Source organism: Hyla sarda, chromosome 4, assembly GCF_029499605.1.
Source record: "Hyla sarda isolate aHylSar1 chromosome 4, aHylSar1.hap1, whole genome shotgun sequence".
Lineage (NCBI taxonomy): Eukaryota > Metazoa > Chordata > Amphibia > Anura > Hylidae > Hyla > Hyla sarda.
Genome location: NC_079192.1, coordinates 223,714,845 through 223,730,140, shown reverse-complemented (window position 1 = coordinate 223,730,140; position 15,296 = coordinate 223,714,845). Strand labels below are relative to the sequence as shown.

The 15,296-nt window shown below is 45.5% G+C and overlaps 1 long non-coding RNA gene across 1 annotated transcript in view; it reads right to left on the bottom strand.

Annotated features, from left to right (window-relative positions):
- The window catches only part of LOC130366972 (uncharacterized), a 36,476-nt gene extending 35,054 nt beyond the window's left edge, over window positions 1-1,422 (bottom strand). The window contains exon 1 of the long non-coding RNA XR_008892022.1: window positions 1,361-1,422. This is a non-coding gene — a long non-coding RNA (uncharacterized LOC130366972). The remainder of the gene's footprint in view (window positions 1-1,360) is intronic.
- Window positions 1,423-15,296: the final 13,874 nt, after the last annotated feature.

Sequence of the window (15,296 nt, the reverse complement as noted above, 5' to 3'; positions counted from 1 at the left end):
GCATGCATTTCTGGAGAATAATAACATTACTGATTATGTATACTAGATTTATAGGGACAGAATATTGATCCAGGGATTTATTCTGACTGCTATATTTGAAGTCGGGAAGGAATTTTTACTTCTAATATGTGTTTTTTTTTTGCCTTTCTCTGGATCAACTCAGTAGGGACTCATAGGGGTATAGGTTGAACTTGATGGACTCTGGTCTTTTTTCAACTTTATGAACTATGTTAATTGATGCAAAATAGAAGGCACATTTATATTTTCTATTTCTTACACCAAATGAATTTACTTTTAATTATGTTATGTCACTCTCAGAAGAAAAAGTTGCGAAAAAGTTTAATGGTACATGATGACAACAGCTAAAAATATTCCACCAAAGACAAAGAGATACATTTCAACATTTAAGTAGATGTTATTACCGCATAATGGAATGGAAAAAATATCACCAGAGATGTCAAGAAATAAAAGAGAAAGGATATTGTCATGCAGTGTGTTCCTGGAATGCATCCAGTTTATGCTGCAATAATTGTGCTCTGGGGCACATGCCAACAGACAATGAACAAGTAGAGACATGATACAAAGTACAAACACCAGCATCCAAAGTCCTGGTATTGTACTAGTACTATAAACTCATTACTTAATTTTAGCTATAAACTTTATATACATTTTTATATGTTCATAAGTTTTCAATTAGAACAGTGAATTTAGGTTTAAATGACATATATGGTGGCATGTGTAATTACTAAATGTTAGCAAATTATAAGAGGGTTTTCTAGGATATAAATCATCACAGATTATAGTAATTGTTGGCATTGCACTTTGTGGTGCCAACTCCTCCCACAATCATTGTTTAGACCAGGGGTGGGAAACCTTTTTTTCTGCCAAGGGCCATTTGGATATTTCTAAAATTATTCCTAGGCCATACAACATTATCAACTTAAAAATGATCTGCTACACTTGGTCAAAGATTTAATTAATTCCCCTAATGTAATGGCTGGACCTGCTTCTCTTTGGGGAGGTGTGTGGTGTTGTGTGTTATTGATAATGTTGCTACTTGCAACTGCTTTTCCAGGTTTATATTGGTCAGTTTGGAGGTAACTTGCCTGTAGGACCCCCTTCAAGGTAGCTTACCCCCTGTAGGTAGTGTTGTAATAATTATTGTCTTCATAAATATAGGATGAGAATCTGCTGACCAAATGAGGAGTCAATCATTTCTAGGTGTTAAACTCTACAGAGGGAAGTCACGGTGACTCATTGATATCATTGTCTATTCTCCTGACTCTGTCCAATTACTGCTGTATACATCACTCATTCATTGTGGCTGTACACATCACAGAGTAAAAGAAGTTTGCATTACCTGCTGTAAAGAGGAGAAGAAACCTGTGCTATCCGCTGTAAATAGAAGTCCGTGCTAACCGCTGTAAAGAGAAAAAGTCCGCTGTAAAGAGAAGTCCTGTGTAAAGAGAAGTCCATGCTACCCACTGTAAAGAGAAGTCTGTGCCACCTGTTGTAAAGAGGAGAAGAAATCCGTGCCACCCACTGTAAAGAGAAGTCTGCACCATCCGATGTGAAGAGAAGTCTGTGCCACCCACTGTAAAGAGAAGTCTGTGCCACCTGCTGTAAAGTGGAGAAGCAATCCATGCCACCCACTATAAAGAGGAGAAGTCTGTGCCACCCGCTGTAAAGAGAAGTCCTCACCACCCATTGTGAAGAGAAGTCTGTGCCACCCACTGTAAAGAGAAGTCTGTGCCATCTGGTGTAAAGAGGAGAAGAAATCCATGCCACCCACTGTAAAGAGAAGTCTGTGCCACCCACTGTAAAGAGAAGTCTGTGCCATCTGCTGTAAAGAGGAGAAGAAATCCGTGCCACCCACTGTAAAGAAAGAAGTCTGCGCCACCCGCTTTAAAGAGAAGTCCGCACCACCCGCTGTGAAGAGAAGTCTTTGCCATCCACTGTAAAGAGGAGAAGAAATCCATGCCACCCACTGTAAGGAGGAGAAGTCTGTGCCACCTGCTGTAGAGAGGAGAAGTCCGCACCACCCGCTGGGAAGAGATGTGAGTCCATGGCCTGCTGCTGTGAAGAGGTACTCTATGGTGGCCTAATTATTGTCTTCATACATATATAAGATGAGAATTTGCTGGCCAAGTGAGCAGCCAATCATTTCTGTTAAACTCTGCAGAGAGAAGTAACAGTGGGTCACCAATATCATTGCGTATTCCCATCACTGCTGTATGCATCACTCATACACTATGACTGTATACATCATTCATACACATCTTTATCCTTCTCAGGTTTACAGACTGCATCAAATATTCATACAAAAGAAAGTTATTCTTAAAAATAGACAAGTTTTTTTGAATACTACTAAGCATAGTAGGAGTAAAGGTAAAGATGATGTAACACAAACTAGTAGCGGGTGTTCGAAGGAGCTTAAATGTTAAACTATAATGACAGTTGTTTGGATTTTGGCTTCATATTAACAGATGTCAACCACAGTGTATAATATGGGAATTCAACTTGAGAAAAAACAGACATGGTCACACATCAACAACATGCACCTTGATCTAGTGCTTCTCAGCAACATTTATTAAACTAACAGGTCGATAGTGTACTTTATGATCATGAAGTGCAAACCCAATAGCCACGTCACGGCTACCTGTAAGTAGTGGGTCCTTAGCATCCCTAGAATAACATGGCGCAGCACTGAGTGGCGACCACCACCGCCCCAACACCAGTGCCCACAGGGGGAACGACCCAACTGGCAGAACAGCCCCAATGCCACTCGAACCAGTCCCTGGCCACCGCCACCGACAGACACAGCGCCGGGGCCACAATGGATGCCAAACAGCACCACACCAGGGGGAACAGATGTAAAAAGCTCACTCACCATGTGTTCCCGGTAAGAGACTGGGAGTCTGCCAGGAGAAATAGGACCCCGATGCAGCTACCTGCCAATTATATAGGCCTGGGCTGAGGGGGAGGGGCTAAGTGCAGACCAAGAAAAAAAAAAAGAGGGTGTAGAAAACACAAATGTGAATTCAACTTGAGAAAAAGCAGACATGGTCACACATCCACAACATGCACCTTGATCTAATGCTTCTCAGCAATATTTATTAAACTAACAGGTCGTTAGTGTACTTTATGATTATGTACACTAACAACATGTTCACACTGGTGCGGTGCTGTGTGGCGTCCATTGCTGTGTGGCGTCCGTGTCTGTCGAGAGGCATGGTCCAGGGACTGGTTTGAGTGGCATTGGGGCTTCTCTGCCAGTGGGTCGTTTCCCCTGTGGGCACTGGTGTTGGGGCGGTGGTGGCCGCCGCTCAGTGCTGCTCCTTTTTATGCTAGGGATGCTTTGGACCCGCTACTTACAGGTGGCCATGACATTGCTAGCGGGCTTGCACTTCTTGATCATAAAGTACACTAACGAACTGTTAGTTTAATAAATGTTACTGAGAAGCATTAGATCAAGGTGCATGTTGTGGATGTGCGACCATGTCTGTTTTTTTCTCTAGTTGAATTCACAGTGTGTACTATGTATGTTGGCTTCAGAGTGCATGGCTCCAAGTAAGCTATTTTTCAACCAAACATGCAAACACTTAGTAACCTTTAAGACTTCTTTACTAGAAGGTTAAGAGATTTAAAACAACATAAACATGTTTCTAAGGAGTTGTCAATACCAAGCAATGTGTTGCTAGCATCAGTTTGCACATAGAGACGCAAAGTGTAAAAAGCCCAATACCATTGCAGAAAAACGAATTCTACCAGCTGCTGTAGATTTGGCAAGGATTATGACCAATGAGTGACAGAATACAGCACATAGTGAAGGATCTCAACAATCAATTGATTGAAAAATTAGACATTAAGGAATCTGTGTTGCAGCTGGAAAAAAGCCACAGTTCAATCCAAACTCCTCACTTCCCACCAAGACCTTATATTTCTTATGCGTTTTAGATAGGCTCCTAAAAGCTGTTGTATATTCAATTGGTCAGATGGAAGATTGTCAGTGGAAAAGACATGAAGGGCTCTTGCTGCCAAACTGTCAAAATGTAATTTCTGAAAAAGAAAACCCGCCATAACAGAGCGTGGTAGTACACTAGGTACATAAACGAGTATTGAATCTCCAAAAATTATAGAACATCAATAATTTACCCAAAAGCCCAGGGTGACAGACACCTCTTTTAGCACACCCCTAAAATATAACTTTTATTAGTACATGTATTGAGACCCCAATTGAAAAAAGTGAGAATGGTTAAAAATAGCACTGAGGCAGGACAAGGTGAAAGAAGGTCCTATGAACAGGGATCTCCCCTGGTTATTATCAGCGCAGTACTGCAGTACACCGCTATTATTAGTACCTGCCTTAGTGTCTGATTTAAAACATACACAACATGTTTCGCCATGACAACAGCATTCTTAAGGGGCATATATTGGCAATCTACCACTACGATCTATCTCCTAAGTTGACATTATGAAAACTCATATTCCAATACATGTTGGTACTAACCAACAGCCTATATAACTGACATGGTATAATATTAGGTTGGTATAATTCTTTATAACTAGTTAATCACTTTCTCTCATTTTATTTCTTGTTGATTAAGAATGATACCAACCTAATATTATACCATGTCAATTATATAGGCTGTTGGTTAGTACCAACATGTATTGGAATATGAGTTTTCATAATGTCAAGTTAGGAGATAGATTGCAGTGGTAAATTGGTTGAGTTAGGGATTTAATTCACATCATTACATATAGCTAATTGCTTTCTATTTGCTTTATATTGTTCTTCTGAGTTCTATGGTATTGTTTGGAATATGGAACCTCACATCGCCTATGATAGCTACTAAATTGTTGGCATGCCTGTAATATTCACTAATTTGAGTCTGACAGCCGCATTGGCAGGCTGTGAGACATGCGCCGTTCCACCTTGCTTGAACACTGTGAACTAAATCGAGGTGCATGCGCAGTGCAAGGAGACCGACGGCGGAGAGTCTAAGTTCCCCGGCTTCGGCCCTGGATACCGTCAGTCATACTGAGGCATTGTATGATGACTAGCTGAAGTGTGACCAGTGATTACTGATGATGTCCAGAGGATGGATTAGCATCATTGGATCTAAGGTAAGGATTACCTGGAAGTAATCCAGATCCAATTGATTTGGTTGGTCATTTACTCTATTGGGATACAGGGGATACTATAAGATGTCTGCAAGAGTCCACTGGAGATGACATCACAGGCATTATTATAAATACCCCCAGCCGCCGCTTTGTGCCAGATCCCTGACAATATATGCCTCTTGAGAATGCTGTTGTCACGGAGAAACATGTAGAGGTTGGCATGTTGTGTATGTTTTAAATCAGACACTTAGGCAGGTACTAATAATAGCAGTGTACTGCAGTACCGCGCTGATAATAACCAGGGGAGATCCCTGTTCATAGGACCTACTTACACCTTCTCCTGCCTTTAGTTATATTTTAGGGGTGTGCTAAAAGAGGTGTCCCCCTTGGCTTCGGCCAAGGGTCTTGATTAGTCCGCTCTATGTGGCCCCAGGATTTAGCATCACAGAGTTACCATGGCCAATAGCTTCGCAGTTAGGAGGGCTGCATTGCTGTTTAGTGACCCAGGACTTCAAGTCAATAAGGGCCCTAGCTGAACATCCAATCCTGGTGCTTGGCAGCCTATTTAAAACAATTACTCCTTTATATTTGGCTCCTATAGTTTGTTCTGACTTTTATAGGTTTTTTCTGGTTTCACACATTTTACACTGTGAACCTGGTAACCCTTTTGCCTGCTGATACTATGTATGCATATTCTCCTGTCAACTGACCTCAGGACTGTTACTTATTTTTTCCTGTTAACGGGTTTAAACTGTTCTCATGGAGAACAGTTTAAACCAGGTGGGTCCCACGTGCTACAGGACCCATGGCTAATGCCAGGCACCACCGATCAGGCCGATGCCCGCCATTAACCCTTTAGACACTGCATCTAAAATGCGTGGCTAATGGTGCAGGTAGCTCAGTGGAGCTAATCGGGAAATCTGCGGTTACATTGCGGTTCCCGGTCAGCTGAATTGACGGTGGGGAGGGTCCTCACCTGCCTCCTTCCTGTCCAATCGGTCTCCTACTGTTCCTAGCCTGCTATGCAGGCTAGAGCAGTAGAGTGCCGATAACACTGATCTATGCAATGCTATGGCATAGCATTGATCAGTATATGCAATCAGAAGATTGAATGGCATAGCCTATTCCTATTTTTTAAATAAAATAATCATGTGTGGTACCGCCAAGTGTGTAAATGTCTGAACTATTAAAATAAAAAGGTTAGTTAAACCACACGGTCGATGGCGTATGCGTAAAAAAAATACTAAATTTCAAAATAGTTTATTTTTGGCCACTTCATCTACATGTATAACTAACTCAATGTGCGTTTGTGTGTGTATGTTCCAGCATCATGTCAAAACGGCTAAAGATAGTAACATGAAACTTGGCACACATGTTACTAATATGTCAACAACAAACATAGGATAGGTAATTTAACCCTTACTAACCCCCATTTACCAGGGTCATGGTTTTTGTTTAAAGTCCCATACAAGTCTATGGGAAATATATGTTCCCACATAACTTCCATATGACTGGAGATATTTCAACAATACCTGGTACACATATTACTTATATGTCAAATAAAAATATATGATAGTTAAATTAACCTTTACCTACACCCTTATATAAAAGATGGGTTTTTGTTTCAAGTCCCAAGTAAATGGGACTTCCAGTACCTTACTCCACAAGCTCCGTTTTGCATCTCCTGGTGAATGTGTCACTCCGGCTTGCAAACCACACCCCTTCTCACAAAGGCACACCCACTGTTTAAGCCCCACCCCTTTTATTCTCTACCCTTTTTGTGCATCGGGCTGGCTTGCAAATCACGCCCAGTCAAACGTCCCCTTCTATTTTCAGCTTACAATATCTTCATCACAAATCAGTTCCACCTGAGGACAGGATATGAGGATGGGACATAAGGACGGGATAAGAGGACAGCAAATGAAGTTGGGATATGAGGACGGGATATGAGGTTGAGCGCAGGGATTCCTCCGGCGGGGTTGCGGTTAGCGTGGCGGGTGATCACCGCACACGCGCCGCATCCCGTTCCTCCTCACCTGCAGCTCCGTCCTCACGTGCTACCTCTGTTCCCTGGCGCACGCGGCCCCGCTCCTTAGGGCGCGCGCGCGCCGGCTTCATGAAATTTAAAGGGCCAGCGCACCATTGATTGGTGCCTGGTCCTCACTGTTCTATAAATGTCTCCTGACCCTTCCTGCCCTCGCTGGATCTTTAGTGCCTTGTGCCTAGTGAAAGCGTTCCCTCTGTTCAGTGTTGCCCTTGCCTGTTGCCGAACCGTTGCCCGTGACTACCGCTAGTGAACCTGTGCTGCCTGCCCTGACCTGTTGCCTGACTATCGCCTGTGAACCTGTGCCACCTGCCCTGACCTCTGCTACATCCGACTACGCTTCTGCCTGCTCCTCCTGTACCGCGCCATTCTCAGCTACCAGACCAGAGGGGTCGAGTCGCTATCGTGTGGAACGACCTGGGGGCTACCTGCCGCAGCAAGACCATCCCGCTTTGTGGCGGGGCCTGGTGAAGACCAATAGTCCCTTAGACTCCGTTCCCCTGGTACGGCCCACGTCATCGCCCCTCTGGTTCAGTGGATCCACCTCCTGTCTCCTTACCGGTACGTTACAGTATGATCCGGCCATGGATCCCGCTGAGATGCCTCTTCCTAGCCTTGCAGATCTTACCACCGTAGTGGCTAAACAGAATCAGCAGATAGCCAGCAAGGTCAACAGTTGGCTCAGTTGGCCACCATGATGCAGCAACTCCTGTCTGCCCAGCAACAGCCATCACCTCCACCTGCACCTGCTGCTCCATCACAGCCTGCCGTCGTCTCCAGTGCCAGAGTCCGTTTGTCCTTGCCGGACAAGTACGACGGTGATCCGAAGCGGTGCCGTGGGTTCCTGTCGCAGTTCTCCCTCCATCTCGAGTTATTGGCCGACCAGTTCCCGTCCGAACGAGCCAAGGTGGCTTTCATACTCAGCTTGCTCTCCGGGAAGGCCCTGGCCTGGGCTACACCTTTATGGGACCGCTTTGATCCAACCCCTACCTCCGTCCAGAGCTTCTGTCAAGAGTTCTGGAGTGTTTTTGAGGAACCTGCCCGGGTTACCTCCACAGAATCTGCTTTGCTGAACCTGACCCAAGGAGACTCTACCGTGGGTAAATATGCCATCCAATTCCATACCCTCGCCTCTGAGTTGAATTGGAACAATGATGCCCTCTGTGCCACTTTCAAGAAGGGACTAAGTAGTGAAGCTAAAGCTGCACGGGAAATACCGTCTACCCTCAGTGACCTTATTCTGCTGGCCACTAGGATTGATAAGCGATTCGGAGAAAGACAAGAGGAACTCCTTCAGGAGAAAGAGAGAGCTCGTCCTAGACGCTATCCTCGTCTGGCTCCCGTTTTTCAGCATCCACCGCAACCCGTCTCGGGGCCTCCCGCTGTGGAAGCCATGCAGGTGGACCGGTCTCGCCTGACCCCGCAGGAACGGAGCCGTCGCAGAGACGAGAACCTGTGTCTGTACTGTGCTAGTACCGAGCACTTCCTCAGAGACTGTCCTCTTTGTCCACCACGTTCAGGGAAACGCTCGCACCTAGTAAGCGTAGGAGAGGTGTTGCTAGGTGTGGATTCTTCCTCTCCATGTCTTATGGTATCAGTGCAGTTTTCTGTTCCCTCCAAGTCTACCTTCACTGCCACCGCCTTCTTGGATTCTGGATCTGCTGGCAATTTCATCCATGCCTCCTTGGTTGACAAGCATCAAATCCCTGTGGTCCATTTGCCCAAGCCATTTTTCATTTCCACTGTCAACGGAGAGAGACTTTCTGCCACTGTGCAGTACCGCACCTTACCATTACTGATGGGCATTGGATTTTCGCATACTGAAATTCAGGAGTTCTTGGTTCTTCCCTTCTGTTCCTCAGAACTCCTCTTGGGGTTGCCCTGGCTTCAGCGCCACTGTCCCATCCTGGATTGGACCTCCTGAGAGATCCTGAAGTGGGGTCCCTCCTGCTCCAGTTGTTGTCTCAAGTCTGTGCTCGTCAAACGAGACCCCGTTGTTCCTCCGCCACCTGGTCTTCCGGAGCCTTACCACTGCTTCGCTGACGTCTTCTGCAAGAACCAAGCCGAAGTTCTTCCGCCTCCTAGACCTTACGATTATCCAATCGATTTGGTGCCCGGTTCTACTCCACCCCGGGGTAGAATCTACCCACTCTCACCACCAGAGACTCTCGCCATGTCAGAGTACATTCGTGAAAATCTGCAGAGAGGTTTCATAAGGAAATCTTCCTCTCCCGCTGGGGCCGTTTTTTTCTTTGTTACCAAGAAGGACGGCTCCCTCCGTCCTTGCATAGATTACAGAGGCCTAAACAAGATTACTGTCAAGAATCGTTACCCTCTTCCCTTGATCTCTGAGCTATTTGACCACCTCCGTGGAGCTAGGAGCTTCACCAAGTTGGATCTGCGAGGAGCTTAAAATCTGATCCGAATCCGAGAGGGCGACGAGTGGAAGACCGCCTCCAACACACGGGTTGGCCATTTTGAATACCTGGTGATGCCATTCGGTCTTTGCAAAGCACCTGCTGTATTCCAAGAATTTGTCAATGACTTTTTCAGAGATTTGCTTTACACCTGCGTGGTCGTATACCTTGACGACATCCTCATCTTCTCCTCCAACCTGGACCAACACCGGGTCCATGTCCGTCAAGTTCTTTCACGTCTTAGAAGGAATCGCCTGTATGCTAAGATCGAGAAGTGTCTGTTCGAGCGGTCCAACCTGCCCTTCCTTGGGTACATCACTTCAGCCCAGGGTCTACAGATGGACCCAGCCAAGCTCTCAGCTGTACTGGACTGGCCACGTCCCTCTGGACTCCGTGTTATTCAGAGATTTTTGGGTTTCAACAATTATTATAGGCAATTTATTCCCCATTATTCCACTCTGGTGTCACCCATTGTAGCTCTGACCAAAAAGGGGGCTAATCCCAAATCTTGGCCTTCTCAAGCAGAAGAGGCCTTCCAGTCATTGAAAGCCTCTTTTGCCTCTGCAGCAGTACTCTCCAGACCTAACCCCACTAAGCCATTTTCCCTAGAAGTGGATGCCTCCTCCCTGGGAGCCGGAGCCATACTTACCCAGAAATCACCCAGGGGCAAGACTCTTTCTTGCGGATTCTACTCCAAGACCTTCACTCCCACCAAGAGAAATTATTATATTGGCGATAGGGAACTATTGGCCATAAAATTGGCACTTGAGGAGTGGATGCATCTTCTCGAGGGCTCCATCCACCCTCTGAGTATCTTCACGGACCACAAAAACCTTGCCTATCTCCAGTCCGCACAAAGGCTGAATCCACGTCAGGCTCGCTGGTCCTTGTTCTTTGCTTGCTTTAATTTCGTGATCCATTTTCGTCCTGCGAGCAAGAACATCAAGGCTGATGCCCTTTCCCGCTCTTCCGACGTGCTGGGAGTTAAGTTAACTCCCCAGCATATAATTCCCCCTGAGCGCCTAATTTCCGCTGCTCCAGTGGAACTGCGCCCTCTTCCCACAGGCAAGTCCTATGTGCCTCCACGTCAGTGTCTACGAGTCCTCAAGTGGGGCCATGCCTCTTTATTCGCAGGTCATCCTGGGGTACAGAAGACTCTCCAGCTCATCTCCCAAAGATACTGGTGGCCTACTATGGAGAAAAATGTCTTGGATTACGTCCAATCTTACATGATTTTTGCTTGGGACAAGTCGCCTCGTCAGAAGCCTGCTGATGTCCTCTTGCCTCTCCCTATTCCTGAGGTTTCGTGGTCTCACATCGCCATGGACTTTGTTACCGATCTCCCCTCCTCCCATGGAATGACGGTCATTTGGGTCGTAGTTGACCGCTTCTCGAAGATGGCCCACTTCGTACCTCTGCCTGGTCTTCCGTCTGCACCTGTGTTAGCCAAACAGTTTTTTCAGCATATTTTTCGCCTCCACGGTCTTCCCAAGCACATTGTCTCTGACCGTGGAGTACAATTTGTCTCCAAATTTTGGAGGGCTCTATGTGGTCAGCTCGGGGTCAAGTTGGACTTCTCATCTTCCCATCACCCCCAGTCCAATGGCCAGGTGAAATGGGTGAATCAAATTTTGGGAGACTATCTACGTCATTTCGTGTCCTCACGCCACAGTGACTGGTCTGATCTGCTTCACTGGGCAGAATTTTCTTATAATTACAAACTCTCCTCTGCCTCTAACAAGTCTCCATTTTTTGTAGTCTTTGGTCGCCATCCTCTTCCACCTCTGCCGCTGTCCTCCTCTTCTCCCGTACCGGCTATCGACGACCTTGTCCGAGATTTCTCTTCCATCTGGCGAGAAACCCGCACTGCTCTCCTCAAAGCCTCTGCCCGCATGAAGTCCAAGGCCAACAAGAAACGCAGAGCTCCTCCAGAATTTTCTCCTGGTGACAAAGTTTGGCTCTCCTCCAAATATATCCGATTCCGGGTTCAAAGCTACAAGTTGGGTCCCCGCTACCTGGGACCCTATAAGATCAAGAAGCAAATCAATCCAGTATCCTACCAACTCCATCTTCCTTCCTCCCTCACGATTCCCAACTCTTTCCATGTCTCCGTCCTAAAACCTGTCATCTTTAATCGCTTCTCCCCCAAGGTTTATACTCCTACCCCTGTGACCGGCACTACAGATGTATTCTCTGTCAAGGAGATTTTGGCATCGAAGTTCATCCGGGGGAGATGATTTTTTCTGGTCAACTGGGAGGGCTGCGGTCCTGAGGAGAGATCTTGGGAACCTGAAGAGAACATCTTGGACCGCAGCCTCATCCTCAGTTTCCTTGGTACCAAAAGGAGGGGGAGACCTAAGGGGGGGGGTACTTTAACAGTGAGTGCTCCGGTCCCCTCCTCTGTACCGGAGCGCTCGCTGCCTCGGCCTCTGCCTGCTGTTCCCCGGCACGTCCCGGTCAGACACGCTGACCGAGAGCGCAGGGATTCCTCCGGCTGGGTTGCGGTTAGCGTGGCGGCTGATCACCGCACACGCACAGCATCCCGTTCCTCCTCACCTGCAGCTCCGTCCTCGTGTGCTGCCTCTGTTCCCCAGCGAGTGCGCGCGCGCCGGCTTCATGAAATTTAAAGGGCCAGCGCATCATTGATTGGTGCCTGGTCCTCACTGTTCTATAAATGTCTCCTGACCCTTCCTGCCCTCGCCGGATCTTTAGTGCCTTGTGCCTAGTGAAAGCGTTCCCTCTGTTCAGTGTTGCCCTTGCCTGTTGCCGAACCATTGCCCGTGACTACCGCTAGTGAACCTGTGCTGCCTGCCCTGACCTGTTGCCTGACTATCGCCTGTGAACCTGTGCCGCCTGCCCTGACATCTGCTACGTCCGACTACGCTTCTGCCTGCTCCTCCTGTACCGCGCCATTCTCAGCTACCAGAGGGGTCGAGTCGCTATCGGGTGGAACCACCTGGGGGGCTACCTGCCGCAGCAAGATCATCCCGCTTTGCGGCGGGCCCTGGTGAAGACCAGTAGTCTCTTAGACTCCGTTCCCCTGGTACGGCCCACGTCATCGCCCCTCTGGTTCAGTGGATCCACCTCCTGTCTCCTGACCGGTAGGTTACAATGGGGATGGCATATGAAGTCAAAAGCTTCCTCCTTTGTTGATTTTCCTCTCCAACAAGGATTAGGAAGGAAAAACCGGGCAATGCCGGGTACTCAGCTAGTAAACCATAAAAAAAATGTATACAAAGGGATAGAAAAGTCCCATTAAAACAAAAATGGTATAGATAAAACTACATACCACAGTGCAAAAATCGAGCCCCATATAGCACCGTATGCAGAAAAATAAAAAAGTTATAGGGGTCAGAAGATTACAATTTTAAACATACTAATTTTGGTGCATGTAGTTATAATTTTAAAGTAGTAAAATTAAATAAAACCTGCATAAATTGTGTATCCTTGTAACCATATAGACCTACAGAATAAAAATAATGTGTGATTTTTACCAAAATTGCACTGTGTAGAAATCGAAGCCCCCAAAAGTCACAAAATTGTGTTTTTTTTGTTTGTTTGTTTTTTTCAATTTCACCCCACAAATATATTTTTTTTTGGTTAAGCAGTAGATTTTGTTATTAAATGATTGATGTCATTACAAAGTACAATTCATGGTGCAAAAAACAATCCCTTATATAGGTTTGTAGGTACAAAATTGAAAGTGTTATGATTTTTAGAAGGGGAGGAGAAAAAACGAAAGTGGAAAAACAAAAATTGGCCTGGTCCTTAAGGTTAAAATGGGCTGCGTCCTTTAGGGGTTCATTGTTGTTAAATCACTTTCTCTCATCAAGACTATAAACAAACTATATACAGTCAGCATTCACCACCCTTATCTGTAGCTGACTGTGGAGCAGAGCATTATGCACCCACCTGTCAGCACAATCTGCAATCTTCAATGCAAGTGACTTTATCTAGATTATACCTATTCATATGACTCTGTTACTTCAATATGGTGCATACACCTATACTTTATTACAAGTGTATAAGGCTATGTCTGTATTTGCATTGCTTTTTATCTCATTTTAACAGATTGCAAGATGGAAGAAGCATGAATAGTTTATTACTCCTATCTTTAAATCATCAGCTGCCTGTGTCTTCCAAAGGCCACCATAAATACACCATAAACTGTAATTCATTATTTACTTTGCATAAGGACATTAGTATCACATACAGTTGATCTACCAGTTACAATGGACAATATTGCTCATGTGGTCTTCTTGAAATCCATGTAACGGGTAATAATAAGTGACCATCAAAAATTATAAAATGCCAATGTTAAATTACGTCTTTCAACATAACACTATAGCTTCTCTATACAAGCTAGTAGGTGATATATCCTAAAATTGTTTCCAGTTAAAAGGGGGATTGTTAGTAATTAATAATACTCTGTGAAATAAATGTTATCGCCCGCTGGCGGTGTGACAGCTAAACAAGATCTGAGGGTAAAGGGCAATGTAAAATCCATGTACAATATATTTCCCGCTGTATAATTGCTACATGCCATTTATCATTCCTGCTCAGCCTGTCTTAGTAGCTGAAAATTCACAAGCAATTTGTCCAGAAATCTCTTCCTTGAAAAGTTACAGCATTTAAATCTCAGGAAATGTTTGGCAAAATGCTTGTCGTTCAAACAGTCATTCATCTTACTCTCCAAGGTCTTGGAGGATATGATATATTATGTCATGTTGACTAGAAATTCATTACAAATGTGTAAATCCGTATCTGAAATTTTTGTTAGATCATAACATTGTTATAAAATGACCATTAGAAACTCTTTTAAAGCCCAGGGATCTGACATAAAAATGGTTTCCACTAGAAATATCAGAAAGTGGCATGTGCAATTATTCTGGGCTTTGCTGAGTTTTGCTGCCTTGTTTGTGGCTTTTTAAATGGCATTCATCATGGCAAAAAATGCTTCAGCCAGATGTAATTAAAAAAATGTATAATACAAATAATTTGTGGTGTTTTTGTGGCATTTTGGGGGTCAGTGGAGTTTTGTTTTTGTAAAAAATTTTTTTTTTTTTTTTTTTTTTTGTGGCATTTTGCCCTCAGACCTCATTAGGCTTCTTTATATTTGTGTTGATCTGTGTTTTTGTGGCATTTTTTGCATTAAAAATTATTGTAACACTCATGTTTCTGAAGACAGGAACTCTGGTGTATGTGGATCCGCTGGACCTGTGTGGCAGATGACTCGGACCGTACCAGGGAGCGTAGTCTAAGGTGCCGCTGTTTTTCACCAGGGCCCGCGGCAAAGCAGGATTAGCTTGCAGCTGCAGGCGACACCAAGGTCGCTACCCCTGGCACGGCTCGACCACACAGGCGGCTGAGGAGATGCTAGGCACAGGAGGGATGAGGCAACTCATAGTCAGGATAGCAGTAGGTCAGGGCAGGCGGCACAGTAGCGAAGTCAGGATGAAGCAGGAGTTCAGTAAGCAGCCAGCAGAGGAGCAAAGACAGGTCACAAGAGCAGGAGATCTGGTACACGGCAAGGCAATACAATAGAATGCTTTCTCTAGGGCACAAGGCAACAAAGATCCGGCAGAGAACTGAGGAGGGTGGAGGAATTTATAAACAAGCCACAGGTGGTTACACTAATGAGCATACTGGCCCTTTAAATCTTAAAGCTCCGGTGCGCACATGCGCTAAGGGACGGGGACACACGCATCGGG